Source organism: Macaca nemestrina, chromosome 3 (genome assembly GCF_043159975.1).
Source record: "Macaca nemestrina isolate mMacNem1 chromosome 3, mMacNem.hap1, whole genome shotgun sequence".
NCBI lineage: Eukaryota > Metazoa > Chordata > Mammalia > Primates > Cercopithecidae > Macaca > Macaca nemestrina.
The window spans coordinates 80,094,722-80,122,632 of record NC_092127.1 but is presented as its reverse complement, the minus strand read 5'-3'; the positions used below and the strand labels follow the sequence as shown (position 1 = coordinate 80,122,632).

The following is a 27,911-nucleotide window of genomic DNA, read 5'->3' as shown; positions in this document are numbered from 1 at the left end:
TTGTGCCTTATACATGGTAAATATCCAATAAATACATTAGCATATTTTCTGCAACAAAGGCCTTTAACAAGACATCAGGACCAAAATTAGTATTTGCTAAATAGCCTGATAGCAATAAAAAAGACACAGATATCTGTGTACTCAACATGCTTCCAGTGAGTGCTTATGAGGGTAGAGTTCAACTAGAAATTGTGCCTTTTGGGGTGACTACAATTTCTCATGTGTTGACTCATGACACTAGGTAAGAAGAGTTAATAGAAGAATAAAAACTTTGCACAGTCTCCCGGAGAGGAAATGAACAGTATTCAATGAAATGTTTTTCTCACATTTCAAACACAGGCAGACATCTTTGGCTCCTGTTTCCCTCCTCCCTGTGACTTCAAAGTCTCAGAAAGAGTATTCTGTTTTCACTCTCCCCACATTTTCAATACCGAGTCACTCCTTAAACAATGGCAAATGCTGCACTGAAAACCACCAGGCTACCGAAGTTACTGAATAACTTTCTACTTGCAAACCCAGTAACAACATTTCACATTCCGCATTCCTCCCTTAGCTTCACTGGCAACACTCTTCTGCGGGTCTTCGACTGATGAGGCTTTCTCAGTTTCCTTCCCTGGACCTTTCCCTCTTCTGCAATTCATAATTAACCCTATCCTCATTTCTGTCTTTTCTTCCCCTCTACACGCTCTCTGGGGATCCCCTTTATTTCCACAGTGTCAGCTACTACTTGTCCACTCTATCCCACTGTGGTCTCTCTCCAGGACTCTGCCTACTGACCACTCTACTTCTGCTCCTGGATGTGCTATTTTCATCTCAGATCATTATGTTCACCACAAAGACTTGGTAGTTTTCTTCTGAGTAAACCGCATGCACTTTATTCAGGGTCCTGCTGGCCCAAATTGGGACTGGATCAGTTAGAGGAGGCTTCAATCCAGATGAAGCTCCCTGCCAGACTCCTAGTTAGGCAAGTGGAGCAGAAGCTGGATTTCAAACTGTGCCTGCCCCTTGGCTGAGCTGCTTTGTGCAGTGCACAGTGTGCACAAATGTCAATGGTGGTGCTGAGCTTATTGCAAGGAGTAATGTTTCCTTTGCAAATGAAAAATTCTACTATGTTTTTTTTTTTCAAATAGCTCCATAGCTTAAGTTGCCAGGTAAGAGGTTTCAAGGAAGGCGTGCTGTAACTCTTCTAAGCAAAATGATAATTGATATTGACTTGACTATATCAATTATGGATACATCAGCTTTGACTTGTCTTCAATTCTGCGTATTTTTATTAAAATAAAATTTACTAATTTTGAATTACTATGATCAATTCTGCCTGATTTAAGAGTTCCAATAATTAGCACTGCATATACTGATCATTTGGAGAGACAAAAAACAAACCTTAAAGTGTACAGGCTAACATTAACTTGGTGAAAGATTAGACTCTTTTACACTCACTGTGCTAACAAGATTTAAGCATGCCCTACCCAAAAGAAAGAAAACAGAACAAAATATTTCTGGAACTCTTTTTCTAACTACTATCATATAGCATTCCTCATTTTAATCTCTTACTATCCAAAAATTAAGTATATATTTAAAATATGGTGTCAGTTGAAATGTCTGAAGATGTTCAGAGAGAATATAAAATTAGCCTACCAAGAATTTTGGTTAGGATATAAAAATTGCCAAATAGGCCGGGCGCAGTGGCTTACGCCTGTAATCCCAGCACTCTGGGAGGCCAAGGCGGATGGATCACTTGGGGTCAGGAGTTTGAGACCAGCCTGGACAACATGGTGAAACCTGTGTCTACTAAAAATACCAAAAACTAGCCAGGTGTAGTGGTGGGGCTGTAATCCCAGCTACTCAGAAGGCTGAGACAGGAGAATCGCTTGAACCCGGGAGGCGGAGGTTGCAGTGAGCTGAGATCACGCCATTGCACTCCAGCCTGAGCAACAAGAGCAAAACTCCGTCTCAAAAAAAAAAAAAAAAGATTTCAAACAAAAGAATCCATAAAAATATATGTGTGAAGTTATATCTACAGAAATAATATACATCACAAAATTTATAAATAAAATTTTTAAAGTTTGAAATATTTCAAAGTGAATTAATCTTATTTCACTGAAGAACATTTTGAACTAAAACTCTTTGCTCTCTTTAAAGAAAATTATACACACCGTGTGCACATAAATGCTTATTTTACATAGAGGGTCCTATGCTATAACCATATCTCACAGTGATCGTTGCTCCATGTATTTCTTAACTTTAATATTGAATTATTTATCCCAAAAATCTATACATTTTGAGGTTATTATTATATTAAGTGCTTATCCAGCAAGTAAAGTACCACCTCTAAGGGCAATATCAAGTCATTATGGCTCTATCTCAGTATGAGTGCTTATGTGAGAAGGTATATATGTGGGTGCTTACATGTGCATAAATATGCCTTTACTAATAACAGTTATATATGTGTGCCAATACACTGTTTTAAGTGCTTCATTAGGTCATGTATTAAGTTAAACAAACTATTTTCATTTTGCATTGAAAAACTGGAGGAAAAAAGTTAACTTGTCCAAAGTCATGCAGCTCATAAGTGGTAGACCACAACTTAAACCCAGGTACCTACCCCTGGAGCCCATACCCTTCACCCTGTATGTGTTTCATATGCTATTGTACAAATAGACTGCTAAAAGCTGATATTTTCAGTAGGCTCAGAATTTCATCATCAAATGCATATAAAATTATCATTAAATCTGAATGATTAAATATATACATTTATTTAACAGAAATTTATTATGCATTTTCTATAGATCAATATTGTATAAAGATGCAATAATGAGTAAATTCAAGGAGTGATAACAGCTTCTACAGATGCAAAACATTGTTGGACTAAGTTAATTGTTCATGAAATGCTATGTGTTATTCACCTTTATTCAGGCAGAATTGAGAGGAATATATTTGATAGAAAACATAGCATTAAGTAGGCAATAGAAATTCTTCAGCTAATTTCAGTGAGAAAAATTCTAAGATAAAAGTAAACTCTGAGATGATACTATACCATTTAAATACACAAATGATCATGTAAAAATAATGAAATATGGATTATAGTAAAATAAGTAAGCCATTATACCATGTGTACTCTTAAAGACATAAACTATCTACAGTACAATGGAGTTTTTCATATCATATTAACCATCTACTTCATAAAATATCAAAAACTCTAATATAATAAGACTTTTATTATCATTCTCTTTATAATGTAACCACCACATAAAATATAGATAACAGAGAATGATAATACTTTGCAAGTCTAGCATGATTTCTTTGGGATAGACTACATTCTTAGCTTAATATGACAGTTCTATTGTGTAGGGAGCAAAATATTTTCTGCACACACATGCACACATATGCATGCAAAGGCACATGCTTTTTGAATTTCTTGGAGAATGTATATTTACTCCCACCCTCTGCCCCCAAGTCAGGCTATACGATCTGAAAAGGGCTGGATTGGAACACAAACATGAAATATGGGAATTTCTAAAGTGTTAGGTTAGAAGGAGCTTAGTATATAATTAAAAACATATGAATAGAAAGTTAAATGCTGCCCCAAATATAATATTTTATTCAGGAATAATTTCTTTATAAGGCACACACAGCTTGAGTTTTGTAAATTTTAGTACAATACTGTGAAATGAAATGAATGATTAGAATACACACACAGAAGGAAGCAGAGAAACATTTGGGGGAAAAGGCAAAGTGACATCCTCCACTTCTTTTCAAGAGCATCTGAAAAAGTACAAATGGCAGCCTCAGGTCTCTGTGTGCAGTTGTCTGATGGTATTTGCTTGTGGTTTCTCTTACATTTTTTTCTCACTGAGTAATACAGAATTACAACACGCATAACACTTTAGTCCTCCAAATTCCTAAGGGAATTATATCTCCTTTATGTTCATGCAACTCCGAAAGAGAGTTATGAGGTTTTGAAACTAACAATTTTACGCAAAAGAAATGGCCTTAGAATGGAAGGCCATTAATACAATGTCCCACTATTTCACTATCCTCTGTTGAAGATACTGATGGGGTTATTTGGGCCAAAGTCATGGTCAATATATCTTGGTAAAGAATACAGGATAGAATCCTGAGAAACTTTTAAAATATGACTAGTTTCTACAATTTTTATCAAAGTCTTTATTAGTGGAAGAATATTGATATCTAAGCAATATGGGGTTGTACACAACCACCGTGAACTACTTTCTATGACAGTCCCAAGAAAGCCAAGCCTCGGACTCCACAAATAGTTACAAAATGAAATAGCATATCATAAGTATGGCCCTGGGTTAGTACTGTTTATTTTCACCACAGATTAAATATCGATATAAATAAACTACTATAATGAAGGAAACAAAGGTATCCATACTCCAAGCCATGTGGAAGCAACTTAATTGAAACTGTTAAATGTTCAGTAAAGTCTCAGGCCTTAAGAACCTCAGAGATGTTCCGGGAGGGGGGCGCCCAAGATAGCTGAATAGGAACAGCTCCAGCCTCTGGCTCCCAGCATGAGCGACAAAGAAGACAGGTGATTTCTGCATTTTCAACTGAGGTACTGGATTCATCTCACTGGGGTGTATCAGACAGTCAGTGCTGGTCAGTGGGTGCAGCCTGACAAGCGAGAGCTGAAGCAGGGCGAGGCATTTCCTCACCTAGGAAGCACAAGGGGGAAGGGAATTCCTTTTCCTAGCCAAGAGAAACTGAGACACACAACACCTGGAAAATTGGGTAACTCCCAACCTAATACTGCGCTTTACCAAGGGTCTTAGCAAATGGCACACTAGGAGATTATATCCCACATCTGGCCCGGAGGGTCCCACACCCACGAAGCCTCCCTCATTGCTAGCACAGCAGTCTGAGATCTAACTGCAAGGTGGCAGTGAGGCTGGGGGAGGGGTGCCCGCCATTGCTGAGGCTTAAGTAGGTAAACAAGGGCTCCAGGAAGCTCTAATTGGGTGGAGCCCACCGCAGCTCAAGGAGGTCTGCCTGCCTCTGTAGACTCCACATCTGCGGACAGGGCATAGCTAAACAAAAAGCAGCAGAAACCTCTGCAGATGTAAATGTCCTTGTCTGAAGGCTTTGAAGACAGCAGTGGTTCTCCCAGCATGGAGGTTGAGATCTGAGAACAGACAGACTGCCTGCTCAAGTGGGTCCCTGACCCCTGAGTAGCCTAACTGGGAGACATCCCCCACTAGGTGCAGACTGACACCTCACACTTCACACGGCTGGGTACACCTCTGAGACGAAGCTTCCAGAGGGAGAATCAGATAAGAACACTCGCTGTTCAGCAATATTCTATCTTCTGCAGCCTCCATTGCTGATACCCAGGCAAACAGGGTCTGGAGTGGACCTTAAGCAAACTCCAACAGACCTACAGCTGAGGGTCCTGACTGTTAGAAGGAAAACTAATAAACAGAAAGGACACCCACACCAAAACCCCATCAGTTTGTCACCATCATCAAAGACCAAAGGCAGATAAAACCACAAAGATGGGGAAAAAGCAGTGCAGAAAAGCTGGAAATTCAAAAAAAATCAGAGCGCATCTCCCCCTTCAAAGGAATGCAGCTCATTGCCAGCAACGGATCAAAGCTGGACGGAGAATGACTTTGACGAGTTGAGAGAAGAAGGCTTCAGTCGATCAAATTTCTCAGAGCTAAAGGAGGAACCGCATACCCAGTGCAAAGAAACTAAAAACCTTGAAAAAAGAACGGAAGAATGGATAACTAGAATAATCAATGCAGAGAAGACCATAAACGAACTGATAGAGATGAAAACCATGACATGAGAGCTATGTGACAAATGCACAAGCTTCAGTAACTGACTCGATCAACTGGAAGAAAGAGTATCAGTGATTGAAGACCAAATGAATGAAATGAAGCGAGAAGAGAAGTGTAGAGAAAAAAGAGTAAAAAGAGAGGGGCGGAGCAAGATGGCCGAATAGGAACAGCTCCAGTCTCCAACTCCCAGCGCGAGCGACACAGAAGACCGGTGATTTCTGCATTTTCAACTGAGGTACTGGGTTCATCTCACTGGGGAGTGCCGGACGATCGGTGCTGGTCAGCTGCTGCAGCCCGACCAGCAAGAGCTGAAGCAGGGTGAGGCATTGCCTCACCTGGGAAGCGCAAGTGGGAAGGGAATCCCTTTTCCTAGCCAGGGGAACTGAGACACACAACACCTGGAAAATCGGGTAACTCCCACCCCAATACTGCGCTTTAAGCAAACAGGCACACCAGGAGATCATATCCCACACCTGGCCGGGAGGGTCCCACACCCACGGAGCCTCCCTCATTGCTAGCACAGCAGTCTGTGATCTACCCGCAAGGCAGCAGCGAGGCTGGGGGAGGGGCGCCCGCCATTGCTGAGGCTTAAGTAGGTAAACAAAGCTGCTGGGAAGCTCGAACTGGGTGGAGCTCACAGCAGCTCAAGGACACCTGCCTGTCTCTGTAGACTCCACCTCTGGGGACAGGGCAATAAAAAACACAGCCGAAACCTCTGCAGACGCAAACGACTCTGTCTGACAGCTTTGAAGAGAGCAGTGGATCTCCCAACACGGAGGTTGAGATCTGAGAAGGGACAGACTCCCTGCTCAAGTGGGTCCCTGACCCCTGAGTAGCCTAACTGGGAGACATCCCCCACTAGGGGCAGTCTGACACCCCACACCTCACAGGGTGGAGTACACCCCTGAGAGGAAGCTTCCAAAGCAAGAATCAGACAGGTACACTCGCTGTTCAGAAATATTCTATCTTCTGCAGCCTCTGCTGCTGATACCCAGGCAAACAGGATCTGGAGTGGACCTCAAGCAATCTCCAACAGACCTACAGCTGAGGGTCCTGACTGTTAGAAGGAAAACTATCAAACAGGAAGGACACCTACACCAAAACCCCATCAGTACATCACCATCATCAAAGACCAGAGGCAGATAAAACCACAAAGATGGGGAAAAAGCAGGGCAGAAAAGCTGGAAATTCAAAAAATAAGAGTGCATCTCCCCCAGCAAAGGAGCGCAGCTCATCGCCAGCAACGGATCAAAGCTGGACGGAGAATGACTTTGACGAGATGAGAGAAGAAGGCTTCAGTCCATCAAATTTCTCAGAGCTAAAGGAGGAATTACGTACCCAGCGCAAAGAAACTAAAAATCTTGAAAAAAAAGTGGAAGAATTGATGGCTAGAGTAATTAATGCAGAGAAGGTCATAAACGAACTGATAGAGATGAAAACCATGACACGAGAAATACGTGACAAATGCACAAGCTTCAGTAACCGACTCGATCAACTGGAAGAAAGAGTATCTGCGATTGAGGATCAAATGAATGAAATGAAGCGAGAAGAGAAACCAAAAGAAAAAAGAAGAAAAAGAAATGAACAAAGCCTGCAAGAAGTATGGGATTATGTAAAAAGACCAAATCTACGTCTGATTGGGGTGCCTGAAAGTGAGGGGGAAAATGGAACCAAGTTGGAAAACACTCTGCAGGATATCATCCAGGAGAACTTCCCCAACCTAGTAGGGCAGGCCAACATTCAAATCCAGGAAATACAGAGAACGCCACAAAGATACTCCTCGAGAAGAGCAACTCCAAGACACATAATTGCCAGATTCACCGAAGTTAAAATGAAGGAAAAAATCTTAAGGGCAGCCAGAGAGAAAGGTCGGGTTACCCACAAAGGGAAGCCCATCAGACTAACAGCAGATCTCTCAGCAGAAACTCTCCAAGCCAGAAGAGAGTGGGGGCCAATATTCAACATTCTTAAAGAAAAGAATTTTAAACCCAGAATTTCATATCCAGCCAAACTAAGTTTCATAAGTGAAGGAGAAATAAAATCCTTTACAGATAAGCAAATGCTTAGAGATTTTGTCACCACTAGGCCTGCCTTACAAGAGACCCTGAAGGAAGCACCAAACATGGAAAGGAACAACTGGTACCAGCCATTGCAAAAACATGCCAAAATGTAAAGACCATCGAGGCTAGGAAGAAACTGCATCAACTAACGAGCAAAATAACCAGTTAATATCATAATGGCAGGATCAAGTTCACACATAACAATCTTAACTTTAAATGTAAATGGACTAAATGCTCCAATTAAAAGACACAGACTGGCAAACTGGATAAAGAGTCAAGACCCATCAGTCTGCTGTATTCAGGAGACCCATCTCACACGCAGAGACATACATAGGCTCAAAATAAAGGGATGGATGAAGATTTACCAAGCAAATGGAGAACAAAAAAAAGCAGGGGTTGCAATACTAGTCTCTGATAAAACAGACTTTAAACCATCAAAGATCAAAAGAGACCAAGAAGGCCATTACATAATGGTAAAGGGATCAATTCAACAGGAAGAGCTAACTATCCTAAACATATATGCACCCAATACAGGAGCACCCAGATTCATAAAGCAAGTCCTTAGAGACTTACAAAGAGACTTAGACTCCCATACAATAATAATGGGAGACTTCAACACTCCACTGTCAACATTAGACAGATCAACGAGACAGAAAGTTAACAAGGATATCCAGGAATTGAACTCATCTCTGCAGCAAGCAGACCTAATAGACATCTATAGAACTCTCCACCCCAAATCAACAGAATATACATTCTTCTCAGCACCACATCGTACTTACTCCAAAATCGACCACGTAATTGGAAGTAAAGCACTCCTCAGCAAATGTACAAGAACAGAAATTATAACAAACTGTCTCTCAGACCACAGTGCAATCAAACTAGAACTCAGGACTAAGAAACTCAATCAAAACCGCTCAACTACATGGAAACTGAACAACCTGCTCCTGAATGACTACTGGGTACATAACGAAATGAAGGCAGAAATAAAGATGTTCTTTGAAACCAATGAGAACAAAGATACAACATACCAGAATCTCTGGGACACATTTAAAGCAGTGTGTAGAGGGAAATTTATAGCACTAAATGCCCACAAGAGAAAGCAGGAAAGATCTAAAATTGACACTCTAACATCACAATTAAAAGAACTAGAGAAGCAAGAGCAAACACATTTGAAAGCTAGCAGAAGGCTAGAAATAACTAAGATCAGAGCAGAACTGAAGGAGATAGAGACACAAAAAACTCTCCAAAAAATCAATGAATCCAGGAGTTGGTTTTTTGAAAAGATCAACAAAATTGACAGACCACTAGCAAGACTAATAAAGAAGAAAAGAGAGAAGAATCAAATCGACGCAATTAAAAATGATAAAGGGGATATCACCACCGACCCCACAGAAATACAAACTACCATCAGAGAATACTATAAACACCTCTACGCAAATAAACTGGAAAATCTAGAAGAAATGGATAATTTCCTGGACATTTACACTCTTCCAAGACTAAACCAGGAAGAAGTTGAATCCCTGAATAGACCAATAGCAGGCTCTGAAATTGAGGCAATAATTAATAGCCGACCAACCAAAAAAAGTCCAGGACCAGATGGATTCACAGCTGAATTCTACCAGAGGTACAAGGAGGAGTTGGTACCATTCCTTCTGAAACTATTCCAATCAATAGAAAAAGAGGGAATCCTCCCTAACTCCTTTTATGAGGCCAACATCATCCTGATACCAAAGCCTGGCCGAGACACAACAAAAAAAGAGAATTTTAGACCAATATCCCTGATGAACATCGATGCAAAAATCCTCAATAAAATACTGGCAAACCAGATTCAGCAACACATCAAAAAGCTTATCCACCATGATCAAGTGGGCTTCATCCCTGGGATGCAAGGCAGGTTCAACATTCGCAAATCAATAAACATAATAAAGCATATAAACAGAACCAAAGACAAGAACCACATGATTATCTCAATAGATGCAGAAAAGGCTTTTGACAAAATTCAACAGCCCTTCATGCTAAAAATGCTCAATAAATTCGGTATTGATGGAACGTACCTCAAAATAATAAGAGCTATTTATGACAAACCCACAGCCAATATCATACTGAATGGGCAAAAACTGGAAAAATTCCCTTTGAAAACTGGCACAAGACAGGGATGCCCTCTCTCACCACTCCTATTCAACATAGTGTTGGAAGTTCTGGCTAGGGCAATTAGGCAAGAGAAAGAAATCAAGGGTATTCAGTTAGGAAAAGAAGAAGTCAAACTGTCCCTGTTTGCAGATGACATGATTGTATATTTAGAAAACCCCATTATCTCAGCCCAAAATCTCCTTAAGCTGATAAGCAACTTCAGCAAAGTCTCAGGATACAAAATTAATGTGCAAAAATCACAAGCATTCTTATACACCAGTAACAGACAAACAGAGAGCCAAATCAGGAATGAACTTCCATTCACAATTGCTACAAAGAGGATAAAATACCTAGGAATCCAACTTACAAGGGATGTAAAGGACCTCTTCAAGGAGAACTACAAACCACTGCTCAGTGAAATAAAAGAGGACACAAACAAATGGAAGAACATACCATGCTCATGGATAGGAAGAATCAATATCGTGAAAATGGCCATACTGCCCAAGGTAATTTATAGATTCAATGCCATCCCCATCAAGCTACCAATGAGTTTCTTCACAGAATTGGAAAAAACTGCTATAAAGTTCATATGGAACCAAAAAAGAGCCCACATCTCCAAGACAATCCTAAGTCAAAAGAACAAAGCTGGAGGCATCACGCTACCTGACTTCAAACTATACTACAAGGCTACAGTAACCAAAACAGCATGGTACTGGTACCAAAACAGAGATATAGACCAATGGAACAGAATAGAGTCCTCAGAAATAATACCACACATCTACAGCCATCTGATCTTTGACAAACCTGAGAGAAACAAGAAATGGGGAAAGGATTCCCTATTTAATAAATGGTGCTGGGAAAATTGGCTAGCCATAAGTAGAAAGCTGAAACTGGATCCTTTCCTTACTCCTTACACGAAAATTAATTCAAGATGGATTAGAGACTTAAATGTTAGACCTAATACCATAAAAATCCTAGAGGAAAACCTAGGTAGTACCATTCAGGACATAGGCATGGGCAAAGACTTCATGTCTAAAACACCAAAAGCAACGGCAGCAAAAGCCAAAATTGACAAATGGGATCTCATTAAACTAAAGAGCTTCTGCACAGCAAAAGAAACTACCATCAGAGTGAACAGGCAACCTACAGAATGGGAGAAAATTTTTGCAATCTACTCGTCTGACAAAGGGCTAATATCCAGAACCTACAAAGAACTCAAACAAATTTACAAGAAAAAAACAAACAACCCCATCAAAAAGTGGGCAAAGGATATGAACAGACATTTCTCAAAAGAAGACATTCATACAGCCAACAGACACATGAAAAAATGCTCACCATCACTGGCCATCAGAGAAATGCAAATCAAAACCACAATGAGATACCATCTCACACCAGTTAGAATGGCGATCATTAAAAAGTCAGGAAACAACAGGTGCTGGAGAGGATGTGGAGAAATAGGAACACTTTTACACTGTTGGTGGGATTGTAAACTAGTTCAACCATTATGGAAAACAGTATGGCGATTCCTCAAGGATCTAGAACTAGATGTACCATAAGATCCAGCCATCCCATTACTGGGTATATACCCAAAGGATTATAAATTATGCTGCTATAAAGACACGTGCACTGGTATGTTTATTGCAGCACTATTCACAATAGCAAAGACTTGGAATCAACCCAAATGTCCATCAGTGACAGATTGGATTAAGAAAATGTGGCACATATACACCATGGAATACTATGCAGCCATCAAAAAGGATGAGTTTGTGTCCTTTGTAGGGACATGGATGCAGCTGGAAACCATCATTCTTAGCAATCTATCACAAGAACAGAAAACCAAACACCGCATGTTCTCACTCATAGGTGGGAACTGAACAATGAGATCACTTGCACTCAGGAATGGGAACATCACACACAGGGGCCTGTCATGGGGAGGGAGGAGGGGGGAGGGATTGCATTGGGAGTTATACCTGATGTAAATGACAAGTTGATGGGTGCAGCACACCAACATGGCACAAGTATACATATGTAACAAACCTGCACGTTATGCACATGTACCCTACAACTTAAAGTATAATAATAATAAATAAATTAAAAAAAAAAAAAAGAGTAAAAAGAAATGAACAAAGCCGCTAAGAAATATGGGACTATGTGAAAAGACGAAATCTACGTCTGATTGGGGTGCCTGAAAGTGACAGGGAAAATGGAACCAAGTTGGAAAACACTCTGCAGGATATCATCCAGGAGAACTTTCCCAACCTAGTAAGGCAGGCCAACATTCAAATTCAAGAAATACAAAGAACACCACAAAGATACTCCTCGAGAAGAGCAACTCCAAGACACATAATTATCAGATTCACCAAAGTTGAAATGAAGGAAAAAATGTTAAGGGCAGCCAGAGAGAAAGGTCAGGTTACACACAGAGGGAAGCCCATCAGACTAACAGCAGATCTCTCAGCAGAAACTCTACAAGCCAGAAGAGAGTGGGGGCCAATATTCAACATTCTTAAAGAAAAGAATTTTCAACCCAGAATTTCATATCCAGCCAAACTAAGTTTCATAAGTGAAGGAGAAATAAAATCCTTTACAGACAAGCAAATGCTTAGAGATTTTGTCACCACCAGGCCTGCCCAACAAGAGATCCTGAAGGAAGCACCAAACATGGAAAGGAACAACTGGTACCAGCCACTAGAAACATGCCAAAACGTAAAGACCATCAATGCTAGGAAGAAACTGCATCAACTAATAAGCACAATAACCAGCTAATATCATAATGACAGGATCAAGTTCACACATAACAATATAAACCTTAAATGTAAATGGAATAAATGGCCCAGTTAAAAGACACAGACTGGCAAATTGGATAAAGAGTCAAGACCCATCAGTTTGCTGTATTCAGGAGACCCATCTCACATGCAGACACACATATAGGCTCAAAATAAAGGGATGGAGGAAGATCTACCAAGCAAATGGAAAACAAAAAAAAGCAGGAGTTGCAATCCTAGTCTCTGATAAAACAGACTTTAAACCATCAAAGATCAAAAGAGACAAAGAAGGCCATTACATAATGGTAAAGGGATTAATGCAACAAGAAGAGCTAACTTCCTAAACATATATGCACCCAATACAAGAGAACCCAGATTCATAACACATGTCCTTATAGACCTACAAAGAGACTTAGACTCTCACACAATAGTAATGGGAGACTTTAACACCGCACTATCAACATTAGACAGATCGATGAGACAGAAAGTTAACAAGGATATCCAGGATCTGATCTCAGCTCCAGTTCAAGCAGCCCTAATAGACATCTACAGAACTCTCCACCCCAAATCAACAGAATATACATTCTTCTCAGTACCACACTGCACTTATTCTAAAATTAACCACATAATTGGTATTAAAACACTACTTAGCAAATGTAAAACAACAGAAATCACAACAAACTGTCTCTCAGAGCACAATGCAATCAAATTAAAACTCAGGACTAAGAAACTCACTCAAAACCGCAGAACTACATGGAAACTGAACAACCTGCTCCTGAATGACTACTGGGTAAACAATGAAATGAAGGCAGAAATAAAGATCCTTGAAACCAATGAGAACAAAGACACAATGTATCAGAATCTCTGATACACATTTAAAGCAGTGTGTAGAGGGAAATTTACAGCATTAAATGTCCACAAGAGAAAGCAGGAAAGATCTAAAATCGACACCCTAACATCACAATTAAAAGAACTAGAGAAGCAAGAGCAAACAAATTCAAAAGCTACCAGAAGGCAAGAAATAACTAAGATCAGAGCAGAACTGAAGGAGAGAAACAAAAAACCCTTCAAAAAAAAATCAATGAATCCAGGAGCTGTTTTTTTGAAAAGACCAACAAAATAGATAGACCACTAGCAAGAATAATAAAGAAGAAAAGAGAGAAGAATCAAATAGATGCAATAAAAAAATGATAAAGGGGATATCACCACCAATCTCACAGAAATACAAACTACCATCAGAGAATCCTGTAAACACCTCTATGCAAATAAACTAGAAAATCTAGTAGACATGGATAAATTCCTGGACAAACACACCCTCCCAAGACTAAAACAGGAAAATGTTGAATCTCTGAATAGACCAATAACAGGTTCTGAAATTGAGGCAATAATTAATAGCGTACCAACCAAAAAAAGGCCAGGACCAGACGGATTCACAGCCGAATTCTACCAGAGGTACAAAGAGGAGCTGGTGCCATTCCATCTGAAACTATTTCAATCAATAGAAAAAGGGGGAATCCTAACTCATTTAATGAGGCTAACATCATCCTGATACCAAAACGTGGTAGAGATACAACAAAAAAAGAGAATTTTAGGCCAATATACCTGATGAACATCGATGCAAAGGTCTTCAATAAAATACTGGCAAACCGAATTTACCAGCATATCAAAAAGCTTATCCACCATCAGGGATGATCAAGTCAGCTTCATCCCTGGGATGCAAGGCTTATTCAACATACACAAATCAATAAATGTAATCCACCAAATACACAGAATCAATGACAAAAATTACATGATTATCTCAATAGATGCAGAAAATACATGCAGAAAACTACATGATTATCTCAATAGATGCGGAAAAGCCCTTCATGCTAAAAACTCTCAATAAACTAGGTATTGATGGGATGTATCTCAAAATAATAAGAGATATTTATGACAAACCCACAGGCAATATCATACTGAATTGGCAAAAACTGGAAGCATTCCCTCTGAAAACTGGCACAAGACAGGAATGCCCTCTCTCACCACTCCCATTCAACATAATATTGGAAGTACTGTCCAGGGCAATCAGGCAAGAGAAAGAAATAAAGGGTACTGAATTAGGAAAAGAGGAAGTCAAATTGTTTCTGTTTGCAGATGACATGATTGTATATTTAGAAAACCCCATCATCTCAGCCCCAAATCTCTTTAAGCTGATAAGCAACTTCAGCAAAGTGTCAGGATACAAAATTAATGTGCAAAAATCACAAGCATTCCTATACACCAATAATAGACAAGCAGAGAGCCAAATCATGAGTGAACTCCCATTCACAATTGCTACAAAGAGGATAAAATACCTAGGAATCCAACTTACAAGGGATGTGAAGGACCTCTTCAAGGAGAACTACAAACCACTGTTCAATGAAATAAAAGATAACACAAACAAATGGAAAAACATTCCATGCTCATGGATAGGAAGAATCAATATCGTGAAAATGGCCATCCTGCCCAAGGTAATTTATAGATTCAATGCTATCTCCATCAGGCTACCAATAACTTTCTTCACAGAATTGGAAAAAACTACTTTAAAGTTCATATGGAACCAAAAAAGAGCCTGCATTGCCAAGACAATCCTAAGTCAAAAGAACAAAGCTGGGGGCATCATGCTACCTGACTTCAAACTATACTACAAGGCTACAGTAACCAAAACAGCATGGTACTGGTACCAAAACAGAGATATAGACCAATAGAACAGAATAGAGCCCTCGGAAATATTACCACACATCTACAACCATCTGATCTTTGACAAACCTGACACACACAAGCAATGGGGAAAGGATTCCCTATTTAATAAATGGTGCTAGGAAAACTGGCTAGCCATATGGAGAAAGCTGAAACTGGATCCCTTCTTTAACCATATACAAAAATTAACTCGAGATGGATTAAAGACTTAAATGTAAGACCTAACACCATAAAAACGCTAGAAGAAAACCTAGGCAATACCATTCAGGACATAGTCATGGGCAAAAACTTCATGACTAAAACACCAAAAGCATTGGCAACAAAAGCCAAAATTCACAAATCGGATCTAATTCAACTAAAGAGCTTCTGCACAGGAAAAGAAACTATCATCTGAGTGAACAGGTAACCTAAAGAATGGGAGAAAATCTTTGCAATCTATCCATCTAACAAAGGGCTAATATCCAGAATCTACAAAAAACTTACACAAACTTACAAGAAAGAAACAACCCCATCAAAAAGTGGGCAAGGATATGAACAGACAATTCTCAAAAGAAGACATTTATGCAGCCAACAGACATATGAAAAAATGCTCATCATCACTGGTCATCAGAGAAATGCAAATCAAAACCACAATGAGATACCATCTCACACCAGTTAGAATGGCAATCATTAAAAAGTCAGGAAACAACAGATTCTGGAGAGGATGTGGAGAAATAGGAACACTTTTACACTGTTGGTGGGAGTGTAAATTAGTTCAACCATTGTGGAAGACAGTGTGGCGATTCCTCAAGGATCTAGAACTAGAAATACCATTTGACTCAGCCATCCCATTACTGGGTATACACCCAAAGGATTATAAGTCATGTTACTATAAAGACACATGCACACATATGTTTATTGTGGCACTATTCACAACACCAAAGACTTGGACCCAACCCAAATGTTCATCAATGATAGACTGGATAAAGACAATGTGCCACATATACACCATGGAATACTATGCCGCCATAAAAAAGGATGAGTTCATGTCCTTTGCAGGCACATGGATGCAGCTGGAAACCATCATTCTGAGCAAACTATCACAAGGACAGAAAATCAAACACTGCATGTTCTCACTCATAGGTGGGAGTTGAACAATGAGAACACATGGACACAGGGCAGGGGACATCATACACCAGGGCCTGTTGAGGGGTCGGGGTCTGAGGGACGGATAGCATTAGGAGAAATACCTAACATAAATGACAAGTTGATGGGTATATCAAACCAACATGGCACATGTATACGTGTGTAACAAACCTGAACATTGTGCACATGTACCCTAGAACTTAAAGTAGAATAATAATAATAAAAAAAAGCTCTGCAAAAAAAAGAGATAAAAGAAAAAAATGTTCATGAATAATTATAACACAATTTAAAGAGGAAACCGGAGGAAGGAAATTAATATTCACTGAGTGATTGCTATGAACTAGGCACCACATTAGACATCTTACATATATTATCTTATTTTAATCCTCACACTGTTGAGATACGACATAATTATCTCTGCTGCACAGATGAGGAAAATGAGACTAGCCTGATTGAGTAACTTGCCAAAGATAGATAGCTTGCAGGTGTTGGGATTTGAATTATGTAACCTGTCTGATCAAGGTCCATGCCCCTCTATTTTAATTGTAAAGTGTTATATAAAAAGTTACACAGTGCCAGGCTTGGTGGCTCATGCCTGTAATCCCAGCACTTTGGGAGGCTGAGGCAGGAGGACACTTGAGGTCAGGAGGTTGAGACCAGCCTGGCCAACATGGTGAAACCCCTTCTCTACTAAAAATACAAAAATTAGCTGGGCGTGATGGCACAAGCCTGTAATCCCAGCTACTTGGGAGGCTGAGGCAGGAGAAACATTTCAACCCAGGAGGCAAAGTTTGCAGTGAGCCGATATTGTGCCACTGCACTCCAGCCTGGGCAACAGAGTGAGACTCTGTCTAAAAAAAGAAAATATATATATATATATAAAGAGAGAGAGAGAGAATATTGTCAGGATTCAGAAAAAGGGAGAAATTACATTTAGTTAAGGGAGAGTAAAGACTTGTTAATAGAAGAAGCAGCATTCAGATATGAAGGGGTATCCTATTTGGATGTGTGGAAACTGAGTGTGTCCAGGGGTTAGGAGGAAAGGCTACTATAAGAAAAGGCAAAAAGAAAGATTTGAAGAGAAAAGAAGTAAATGGTTTTATTTGTTTTGGGGGAAGCATAGTCTAGAAAGGGCATTAATGAAAAATTAATGGGAGATTAGGCTAGAAAACAGGCCAGGTAAGAGGATTTGAATGTCAAGCAAGAATCTAGATTCTATTGTATTCTAAATGAAAAACATATTAAGACTCAAGGTTTTGAGGTCAGAAGAGTGACATAATCAGAACTATGATATATAATTGTATTAGGATGCTGCTGGTTGATAGTACACTCAATCCTAAATGCCTGCACTACAGATACAGATAAAAAGCTAACTGCTCACTTTCCTGACTTGCCTCCCTGCAGCAATGAGTGGCCAGACAACAGGCATATCTTCACAGTGGGAAGAATGGCAATGGGGAAACCAGGGTTAAAAGAAACAGGCATGTGAGATCCTGTCAGGTAGGCAGTGAGCTACAGAGTTTAAACTGTTCAGTCTGCCGCTGGCAAAGCTGCACGAAGTATTAGTACTGTGACTTGAATACCTGGCAGTAGTGAGGAATGGGAAAGGAGAACTGGGATGAAGAGTACAAGGTAGAAAGGGAATGCAGAGATGGGGATCCAGGAAATGACTTAGTTCCAGAGCAAGGGTTTTAGAATCTGGGCAGAAACTTAATTGTCTGAGAACTAAGGCATGACTCTAGGACCATTCTTAGAATAACAGTATTGACCCTGAGTTACCTGCATATTGGAAAAGGGCCTATTTAAATGCCTCATGTTTAAGGTCTCCATTGAACCTGGAGATTACCCAGATGTGCAGATGCAGAGCAGGACTTGCAGGTGGGGTTAAAGTCATCCTTGGAAGGGCATTTGAGAATTTTGACACTTTATAGACTATTATTGATAACATTAAAAGTATTATCACAAGAGATGTGACATTTTTCCAAAGAAGATATACCTAGGGCCAACAGGGATATGAAAAGGTGTTCAGCATCACTATTCACCAAGGAAATGAAAATCAAACCACAGTGAGATATCACCTCACACCTGTCAGAATGGCTACTGTTAAAAAAAGACAAAAGATAACAAGTGCTGGTAAGGATGTGGAGAAAAGGGAATCCTCGTACACTGTTGGTGGGAATATCATTTAGAGTACAACCATCATGGAGAATTGTATAGAAGTTTCTCAAAAAATTAAAATAGAACTACCATAGGACGTAGCAATCCCACAGCTGGGTATATATCTGAAGGAAGTGAAATCAGTATGTTGAAGAGAAATCTGCATGCACGTGTTCACTGCAGCATTTCTCACAATAGTCAAGATATGGAATCAACCTAAATGTCTATTAGCTGATGAACAGGTAAAGAAACTGTGGTATACATACACAATGGAATATTATTTAGCCACAAAAAAGACTATCCGCCATTTGCAACAACATGGATAAACCTGGATGACATTGCGCTAAGGGAAATAAACCAGACACCGAAATATAAATATTTTATAATTTCATAATTTCATTTAAATGTGAAATCTAAAGAGGTCAAACTCATAGAAGCATAGAACAAAGGCTGGAGGGTGGCAGAAATGGGGAAATGTTGGTAAAAGGGCACAAATTTTCAATTAAAAGATGAACAAGTTCTGAAGATTGAATGTACAACATGGGTGGTGAAAAATTATAATATTGCACAATATATATGTATGTGAAATCATCACATTGTACATCTTGAGTATATTCAGTCTTTGTCTACTAAGTAGTTTTAAATAAAAATATAGATACAATTTTTTTTTGTTTTACTTTAAGTTCTGGGATACATGCGCAGAATGGGCAGGTTTGTTACATAGGTATCCATCTGCGATAGTGGTTTGCTGCACCTATCAACCCATCATCTAGGTTTTAAGCCCCGTGTGCATTAGGTATTCGTCCTAATGCTCTCCCTCTCCTTGTCCCCCACCCCTGACAGGTTGTGGTGTGTGATGTTCCGCTCCCTGTGTCCATGTGTTCTCATTGCTCAACTCCCACTTATGAGTAAGAACATGTGGTGTTTGCTTTTCTGTTCCTGTGTTAGTTTGCTGAGAATGATGGCTCCAAAAGCAATTGCAACAAAATCCAAAATTGACAAATGGGACCTAATTAAACTAAAGAGCTTCTGCACAGCAAAAGAAACTATCATCAGAGTAAACAAGCAACCTACAGAATGGGAGAAAATTTTTGCAATCTATCCATCTGACAAAGGTTTAATATCCAGAATTTACAAAGAACTTAAACTAATTTATACAATTTTTAAAATTAAAAAAACCAGAACTATCACAAGAACACAGACTGGGTCTGTTTATCTACCACAATTACACTGCCTTATTGTGCCTTGCACATTGTGCTTTGAATATAGGGGCTAGTACTTGTTGAGTAGTTAATTGAATTATGTTAATATGAATTAATGAACAAATATCAGGGTAAATTTCATTTTAATAAATTTAGCCTTACTCTCAAAAACTCTCATTACTTCTAGTTTGAAATATAAAAGGCCGGGCGTGATAGCTCATGCCTGTAATCCCAGCACTTTGGGAGGCTGAGGTGGGTGGATCACCTGAGGTCAGGAGTTCGAGACCAATCTGACTAACACGGTGAAACCCCGTCTCTACCAAAAATTCAAAAATTAGCCGGGCATGGTGGCAGGCGCCTGTGGTCCCAGCTACTGGGGAGGCTGACACATGACAATAGCTTGAACCCGGGAGGCGGAGCTTGCAGTGAGCTGAGATCTGGCCATTGTACTCCAGCCTGGGAGGCAGAGCGAGGCTCCATCTCATAAAAACAAAAACAAAATGAAATACAAATGCTCATCTGCCTTTTCTTTCATTTCTCTGTCTTCTTTCTGCCTTTACCCTCTGTTGTTGCTTGTTATTTTTCCAGGTTGCTGTGATATTATTCACTTTATTCCCCCTTTTTTCCTCTCCAAGAGTTTTATTTCCCTTGATTCAGGAGATTCACAGCAATATCCTCTCTCTTCATTTCCCTGGCCCTTTTTCCATCTTAACCACAGCTGTGAGGATTGCTTTTTTAATTCTAATACCCTTTCACCATCTCATTTCCCTTGTCAAGAACCATTTTCTCACTCATTTAGGTAAATGCAGACTCACCTCTCTTCCCTGAGGTCTCCTTTCTTATTTAATTTCATACTGTGACTGTAAAAGAATTTGCTGCCATTTAGCTTTCTAGTCCCAGCAATTCTCAACAATCTATGCTGTCTTCAGCTTTAGGAAGATGATCAGAACCACTCACTGAATAAAAGACACTTTCCCTTTTTACCATCAGTCAGCAAAATAAAACCTTATTAATCTGGAAGGCTTTACAAAATAACGTGTGATATACAAGTAGATTTGAATTTTTTTTTTTTTTTTACTCTCTAAGGAGGAGTTTGCACTGTATAATATAAATACTATGAATACGATGATGTGGGAACGATAGAGTTTGGATATTTGCCCCCACCCAAATCTCTTGTTGAAATGTAATCCCCAGAGTTGGAGGTAGAGCCTGGTGGGAGGTGACTGGATCATGGGGGTGGATTTATCATTAATGATTTAGCATCCACTTGGTGCTGTCCTCGAGACAGCAAATTCTCACAAGATCTGGGTGTTGAAGTGTGTGGCACCTTCTCTCTCTCTCTCTCTCCTGTTTTTGCCATGTGATGTGCCTGCTCCGCCTTTGCCTTCCACTATGATTGCAAGCTTCCTAAGACTTCCCTAGAAGCTGAGCAGATGCCAGCACCACGCTTCCTGTAAAGCCTGCACTACCATGAGTCAGTTAAATCTCTTTTGTTTATAAATTACCAGTTTCATGTATTTCTTTATAGCAATGCAAGAACAGCTTAACAAAGAGAATGTTCAACCTATGCAAGACAATTCTCCCTGACATAAACACTTGCACGTGAATAACAAGTTGTTAATTACAATTCTGTTCAAATCTTTTAATAAACTTTAAAGGATGCACAATCTCTATATTAGTCCATTCTTGCATTGCTGTAAAGAAATACCTGAGACTAAGTAATTTACAAAGAAACGAGGCTCAATTGGCTCACGATTCTGCAAGCTGCACAGGAAGCATAGCAACTTCTGCTTCTGGGGGAGGCTTCAGGAAGCTTCCTTGCCAATCACGGCATAAGGCAAAGGGGGAGCCAGCACTTCACAAAGTCAAAGCAGCAGCAAGAGAGAGAGGGAAGGGAGGTATTACGTATATTTTTAAACAACTAGATCTTATGAGAACTCTATCAGAAGGACAGCACCAAGGATGTGGTGCTAAACCATTCATGAAAGATTCACCCCTATTGTGTCTGGAATTGGTGGGTTCTTGGTCTCACTGACTTCAAGAATGAAGCCACGGACCCTCGCAGTGAGTGTTACAGTTCTTAAAGATGGTATGTCCGGAGTTTGTTCCTTCTGACGTTCAGATGTGTCTGCAGTTTCTTCCTTCTGGTGGGTTTGTGGTCTCGCTGGCTTCAGGAGTGAAGCTGCAGACCTTCGCAGTGAGTGTTACATCTCATAAAGGCAGTGCAGACCCAAAGAGCAAGCAGCAGCATTTATTGCAAAGAGCGAAAGAACAAAGCTTCCACAGTGTCAAGAGGACCCCAGTGGGATGCCACTACTGGCTCAGGCAGCCTGCTTTTATTCCCATATCTGGCCCCACCCACATCCTCCTGATTGGTCCATTTTACAGAGAGCTGATTGGTCGGTTTTGACAGAGTGATGATTGGCACATTTACAATCCCTGAGCTAGATACAGAGTGCTGATTGGTGCATTTACAAACCTTGAGCTAGACACAGAGTGCTGATTGCTGCATTTACAATCCTCTACCTAGACATAAAAGTTCTCCAAGTTCCCACTAGATTAGCTAGACACAGAGCACTGATTGGTGTGTTTACAAACCTTGATCTAGACACAGAGTGCTGATTGGTGCATTTACAATCTTCTAACTAGACATAAAAGTTCTCCAAGTCCCCACTAGATTAGCCAGAGACAGAGAACTGATTGGTGCATTTACAAACCTTGATCTAGACACAGAGTGCTGATTGGTGCATTTACAATCTTCTAACTAGACATAAAAGTTCTCCAAGTCCCCACTAGATTAGCCAGAGACAGAGAACTGATTGGTGCATTTACAAACCTTGATCTAGACACAGAGTGCTGATTGGTGCATTTACAATCTTCTAACTAGACATAAAAGTTCTCCAAGTCCCCACTAGATTAACCAGAGACAGAGAACTGATTGGTGCATTTACAAACCTTGAGCTAGACACAGAGTGCTGATTGGTGCATATACAAACCTTAAGCTAGACACAGAGTGCTGATTGGTTCCTTTACAATCCTCTAGCTAGACACAAAAGTTCTCCAAGTTCCCACCTGACTCAGGAGCCCAGCTGGCTTCGCCTAGTGGATCCCTCCCAAGCCAAGGCCACTGGTGGAGCTGCCCACCAGACTGGTGCACCTGGACTCCTCAGTCCTTGGGTGGTTAGTGGGACAGGGCGCCCTGGAGCAGGGGACAGTGCCCATTGGGGAGGCTCAGGCTGTTTGGGAGCCCACCGCAGGGGGAGATGGCTGAGGCTCAGCAAGAATTCCAGAGCAGTGTGGGGGGGCCGCAGTGCTGGGGGACCTGGCGTGACCTCTGCAGCTGCTGGACCGGGTGCCAAACCCCTCACTGCCCAGGCCAGCGGCGCTAGTCGGCCGCTCTGAGTGTGGGGTCCCTGGAGCCCACGCCCACCTGGAACTCATACTGGCCCTTAAGTGCCGCGCAGCAGCCCCGGTTCCCACCCGCGCCTCTCCCTCCACACCTCCCTGCAAGCAGAAGGAGCCGGCTCTGGCCTCGGCCAGTCCAGAGAGGGGCTCCCACAGTGCAGTGGTAGGCTGAAGGGTTCCTCAAGTGTGGCCAGAGTGGACGTCCAGGCCGAAGAGGTGCCAAGAGTGAGCGAGGATGGCTACCACATTGTCACCTCTCACTATGATTCAATTACCTCCCATCAGGCCATACCTCCAACATTGGGAATTACAATTCACATGAGATTTGAGTGGGAGCACAGGTCTAAACCATATCAATCCCCCAACTTAAACATTTACAACCCTTTTTTGGAGGAAGTATTTTGTTTGGAAACCTAATTTTATCTTACCATAGGAATCACAATATGAATATGGTTTCTTTTCCCAGCCTAATCCACAAAAGCCTATTCTTAAAAGTACCTAAAAGAAATCCCCATTGTACAATAGAAACAGACCATTATTAGTAATAGGGTCTTAATGAAAAATCCATTGAAAGTCAGAAGTGTAGATTTTCAGTGGCAGTAGGCTGGCTAAGAAAAGTCTGAATGGCATGGCCATGACTCAGGCAGGGGTGGGAAATGTGGATTTAAGGGTTGGCTAAGGAAGAATTTGTTTGTAGAAACCTTGCACAGATGACAAGCTGTTTTCCTTAACTAGTTGCAAAAGAAGACGGAGAGTAAAAGAAGTAGTTTAGGCAATGTCCATACCCTTCCATTTTCCCACAGCTAACAGCATGTGCTAGGGAGACCCAGAGCTGGAAAGGAACAGAATTATCAGGCCAGTTATACTGAATTGTACATAAATAACAAAAAAGTTTTGACATTTTAGGTGAGAAATCTTATAAAATCAAAGAAATCAAAAGGGTTGACATTTTAAGAAAAAAGTAGGTATCATTTTGAGTCAACAAAAAGAAGAGGAAAAAAGAAAAGACAAAATTTCAAGTTCCTGTTACTAGACATATACTGTATGTGAAAAGGATAATTTTCAGTGAGCCAAGTAAACAGAACATGGAAATTTTAAGAAAAATTTGATCAAATAAACGAAAGCTTTCAACAACTTAAAAACCCATAACAACTTTCTAATTTTTTTTTTTTTTTGAGTCTCACTCTGTTTCCCAGGCTGGAGTGCAGTGGAGTTATCTTGGCTCACTGCAACCTCCATCTCAGGTTCAAGCGGTTCTTCTGCCTCAGCCTCCCTAGTAGCTAGGATTACAGGTGTGCACCACCACACCCAGCCAATTTTTGTGTGTTTATTTTTAGGAGAGATGGGGTTTTACCATTTTGACCAGGCTGGTCTCAAACACCTGACCTCAAGTGATCTGCCTCCCTCAGCCTCCCAAAGTGTTGGGATTACAGGTGTAAGCCATCGCGTTCACCCTCTAATTTGGGTTTAAAATGCATATTGCTCATTAACACACTGTATGTATTTACCTTATAGATCTATGCTAAACAGATTTAATGTACAGTTTATATAAATTTACTCAAAGAAAAAGTAGGCTTACAGTAAGGTATTAATGTAAGATATAACTATAAAATACAAAAACTCTGCTGCAGATATTTATAATCAAATCTACTACATATATCATTTCTAAGTGCTCATATTTATGATAGATAAAATTTGTTTTGTGGTTGAAAGCCTATTTAAGGAACAGAAAATCAAACATCACATGTTCTCATTAATAAGTGGCAACTGATTGATGAGAACACATGGACTCATTGTCGGGAGCAACATATATTGGGCACCTGTAGGGGCTTGGGAGCAACACACATTGGACACCTGTGGGGTCTTGGAGAAGAAACAGCATTGGGAAGAATAGCTAATGGATTCTGGGCTTAATACCTGGGTGATCAGATGATCTGTGCTGTAAACCACCATGGCACACGTTTACCTGTGTAACAAACCTGCACATCCTGCATATGTAACCCTGAACTTAAAATAAAAGTTAAAAAAATAATAAATAAAACTAATTTTGCTGAAGAGTAATTTTTTAAAAGTCAGTTTAAGGTCCACGTTTTTTGTAAAAGAAAATTTCCCAAGAGCAGAGCAGGGGTTAGGAAAGTAACACATTACAATAGGTAATAGGGAAAACAAAATATACAGATGGATAAGAGCCTATACAAAATTCATCTATAATTTAAAGAGTATCAGAGAAAAGCTAATGACTATCAAGCACCAAATGCAAAACTTCATGAAGAGTTATTTAATTTTAAATCTAACAATGGAAGTTTCTTTGGAAAAATATTATGATGATGTAGGCGTAAGAGGTAGGCCAGGCTTTTCCTTGGGTACACAACAACAACTCTTCACTTCTTTTTTGAGCTGTGGAAAGATTATGTGAGGGTATGTCTTGGCTTCATGTTTTCCCTCATATGAGGGAAAAGTCAATAAATATCCTTCCTCAATTTATTGACTTCCTTTTACTGTGATGTGAGGAAGACATTTTAAACTAAATGATCATGAGATTTCACATCCACTAAAGGCAAACTGGTAGCCAAAACAAAGGAAACCAGAGCAGGTTTCGAATGGGACCATTTGAAAATGCTGGTTCCAACCTCCTTGCAAATTTTCAACATTTTCCAGCATAGGCAGTTAGGCAGACTATGTTTCTGCAAAGCCATAGTAAATATAGGACCTTATGTGAAGGTGTTCTGAAGTGTCATGATATATGTTCATTCTCAGCCACCATCATCCACGGTTTTTCTGGTCCTGTCCATTCTTGGTTTCCAATGTTGGTTTATGATCTTTCTTCTGTTTATTAACTGTGGCTGTATACTCAAGATTTACTATGACTGTTTTTCTTTTTACAGTTACTCTCTTTAGTATCTTATTAATTACTATGCATTTAATGCTGCCTTTATATTTAATTTCCCAAGTCTTTCTATTCATATCTGAATTTTCTACTCTGTCTTGTCTATAAGACACGTACACTTGGATGTTGTGGCACATGTAGGTGCCTGTCCACCACTACCTGCTCTAAGACAGTGCTAGAATACAGGTCCCATACGTCGCTATGGCTTCCTAAATTGCTTTCACAGCAGGCCAGGAGTGCTGAAAAGCCAGCACCCAACTGCGACCCTCAACAGTAAAGGCAGGGAAATTAGTGGATAAATCCATCAACTTCCTTGTCCCTCTCTGGGATGATTCTGCAACATGCTCTACACAGTCTCTCAAGATTCCTCAGCAGGATTGAGCCCCAATTGTCCACAGCAGTAACCTGCAAATTGAGGCACCCATTTTTTGGTGTTGTTGCCTTCCCTATGTCATTTCTCCACTCTCTCATGATGCTTTCTAGGATCATGTCTCAAATAAATTATTTATGCTCAATTTCTTAAGAACTGCTTTGGGATGCAGGAAAGAAGGTACAGCTAAGACAGAGATCCTATTAATAATTAAAGTATGTTAAAGATTACGATCTCTCAAAATCAACTCTTCAACTTCTTTTGTCATCGGCTGTCTCACCACCTTCTCTCAAGGGCTGAGCACTACAAAGTATGAGGGTTTTAGATATAGACTTCAGTTTAGCTCCCAGTTCATGGTGTTATTCATGTGAGTAATTTATCTCTTCTGTTTCTGTATGTTTATACACACACGCGCATGCACACACACACACATACACACACACACACACACACACACACGTAGGTTAATAATACTTTCCAAGGCTGTTGTAAGCATCAAATAAAAGAAAACATGCAAGCTGAATACAGTGGCTCATGCCTGTAATCTCAGCACTTTGGGAGGCAGGCCAAGGCGGGTAGATCACCCGAGGTCAGGAGTTCAAGACCAGCCTGGCCAACATGGTGAAACCCCATCTCCACTAAAAATACAAAAATTAGCAGGGTGTGGTGGCAGGTGCCTGTAATCCCAGCTACTTGGGTGGCTGAGGCAGGAGAATCACTTGAACCCAGAAGGCGGAAGTTGCAGTGAGCCAAGATTGCACCATTGCACTCCAGCCTGGGTGACAGAGCAAGACTCCGTCTCAGAGAAAAAAAAAAAAAAAGGCAAAACAAAAACCCCCCAAAAACAAAAGAAACCATGCAAAACATCTTTTACTTGTCTTCATTCCATTATAATATGGTTATTTCAAATTTAGTAAACAAGCTATAACTTTCTCCTATGGGTTTTATTCCATTAATAATTACCTTGAACCAACATGGAATACAAGAGTGAAAATCACAAATGATGAGAATATAGGTATTTTCAGATATCAATACAAATTAATTAAAAGTCAAACTTTCTCATACGCTTGGTGTGAAAAGAACTTGTTTACTGAAGTATGTGGAATTTTTTGTTTCATTAGACATCTATATATAGAGATCATACAAACCATAAATAATATTCTTGTGATCTGGTATGAGGTGGAGCACACAATAGATAATTCATGATGTTGACTACAAAGCTATCATGAAAATGGCTTATTTGTGAAACAATCTAAGGCAGAAATAGCATTCAGTACATCAAGGGGAA

General features: G+C 40.1%; 1 protein-coding gene across 6 annotated transcripts in view; it reads right to left on the bottom strand.

The window, feature by feature from the left end:
- Positions 1–27,911, bottom strand: part of LOC105486272 (collagen type XXV alpha 1 chain) — a 507,117-nt gene that overhangs the window by 181,302 nt on the left and 297,904 nt on the right. The window lies entirely within an intron of this gene.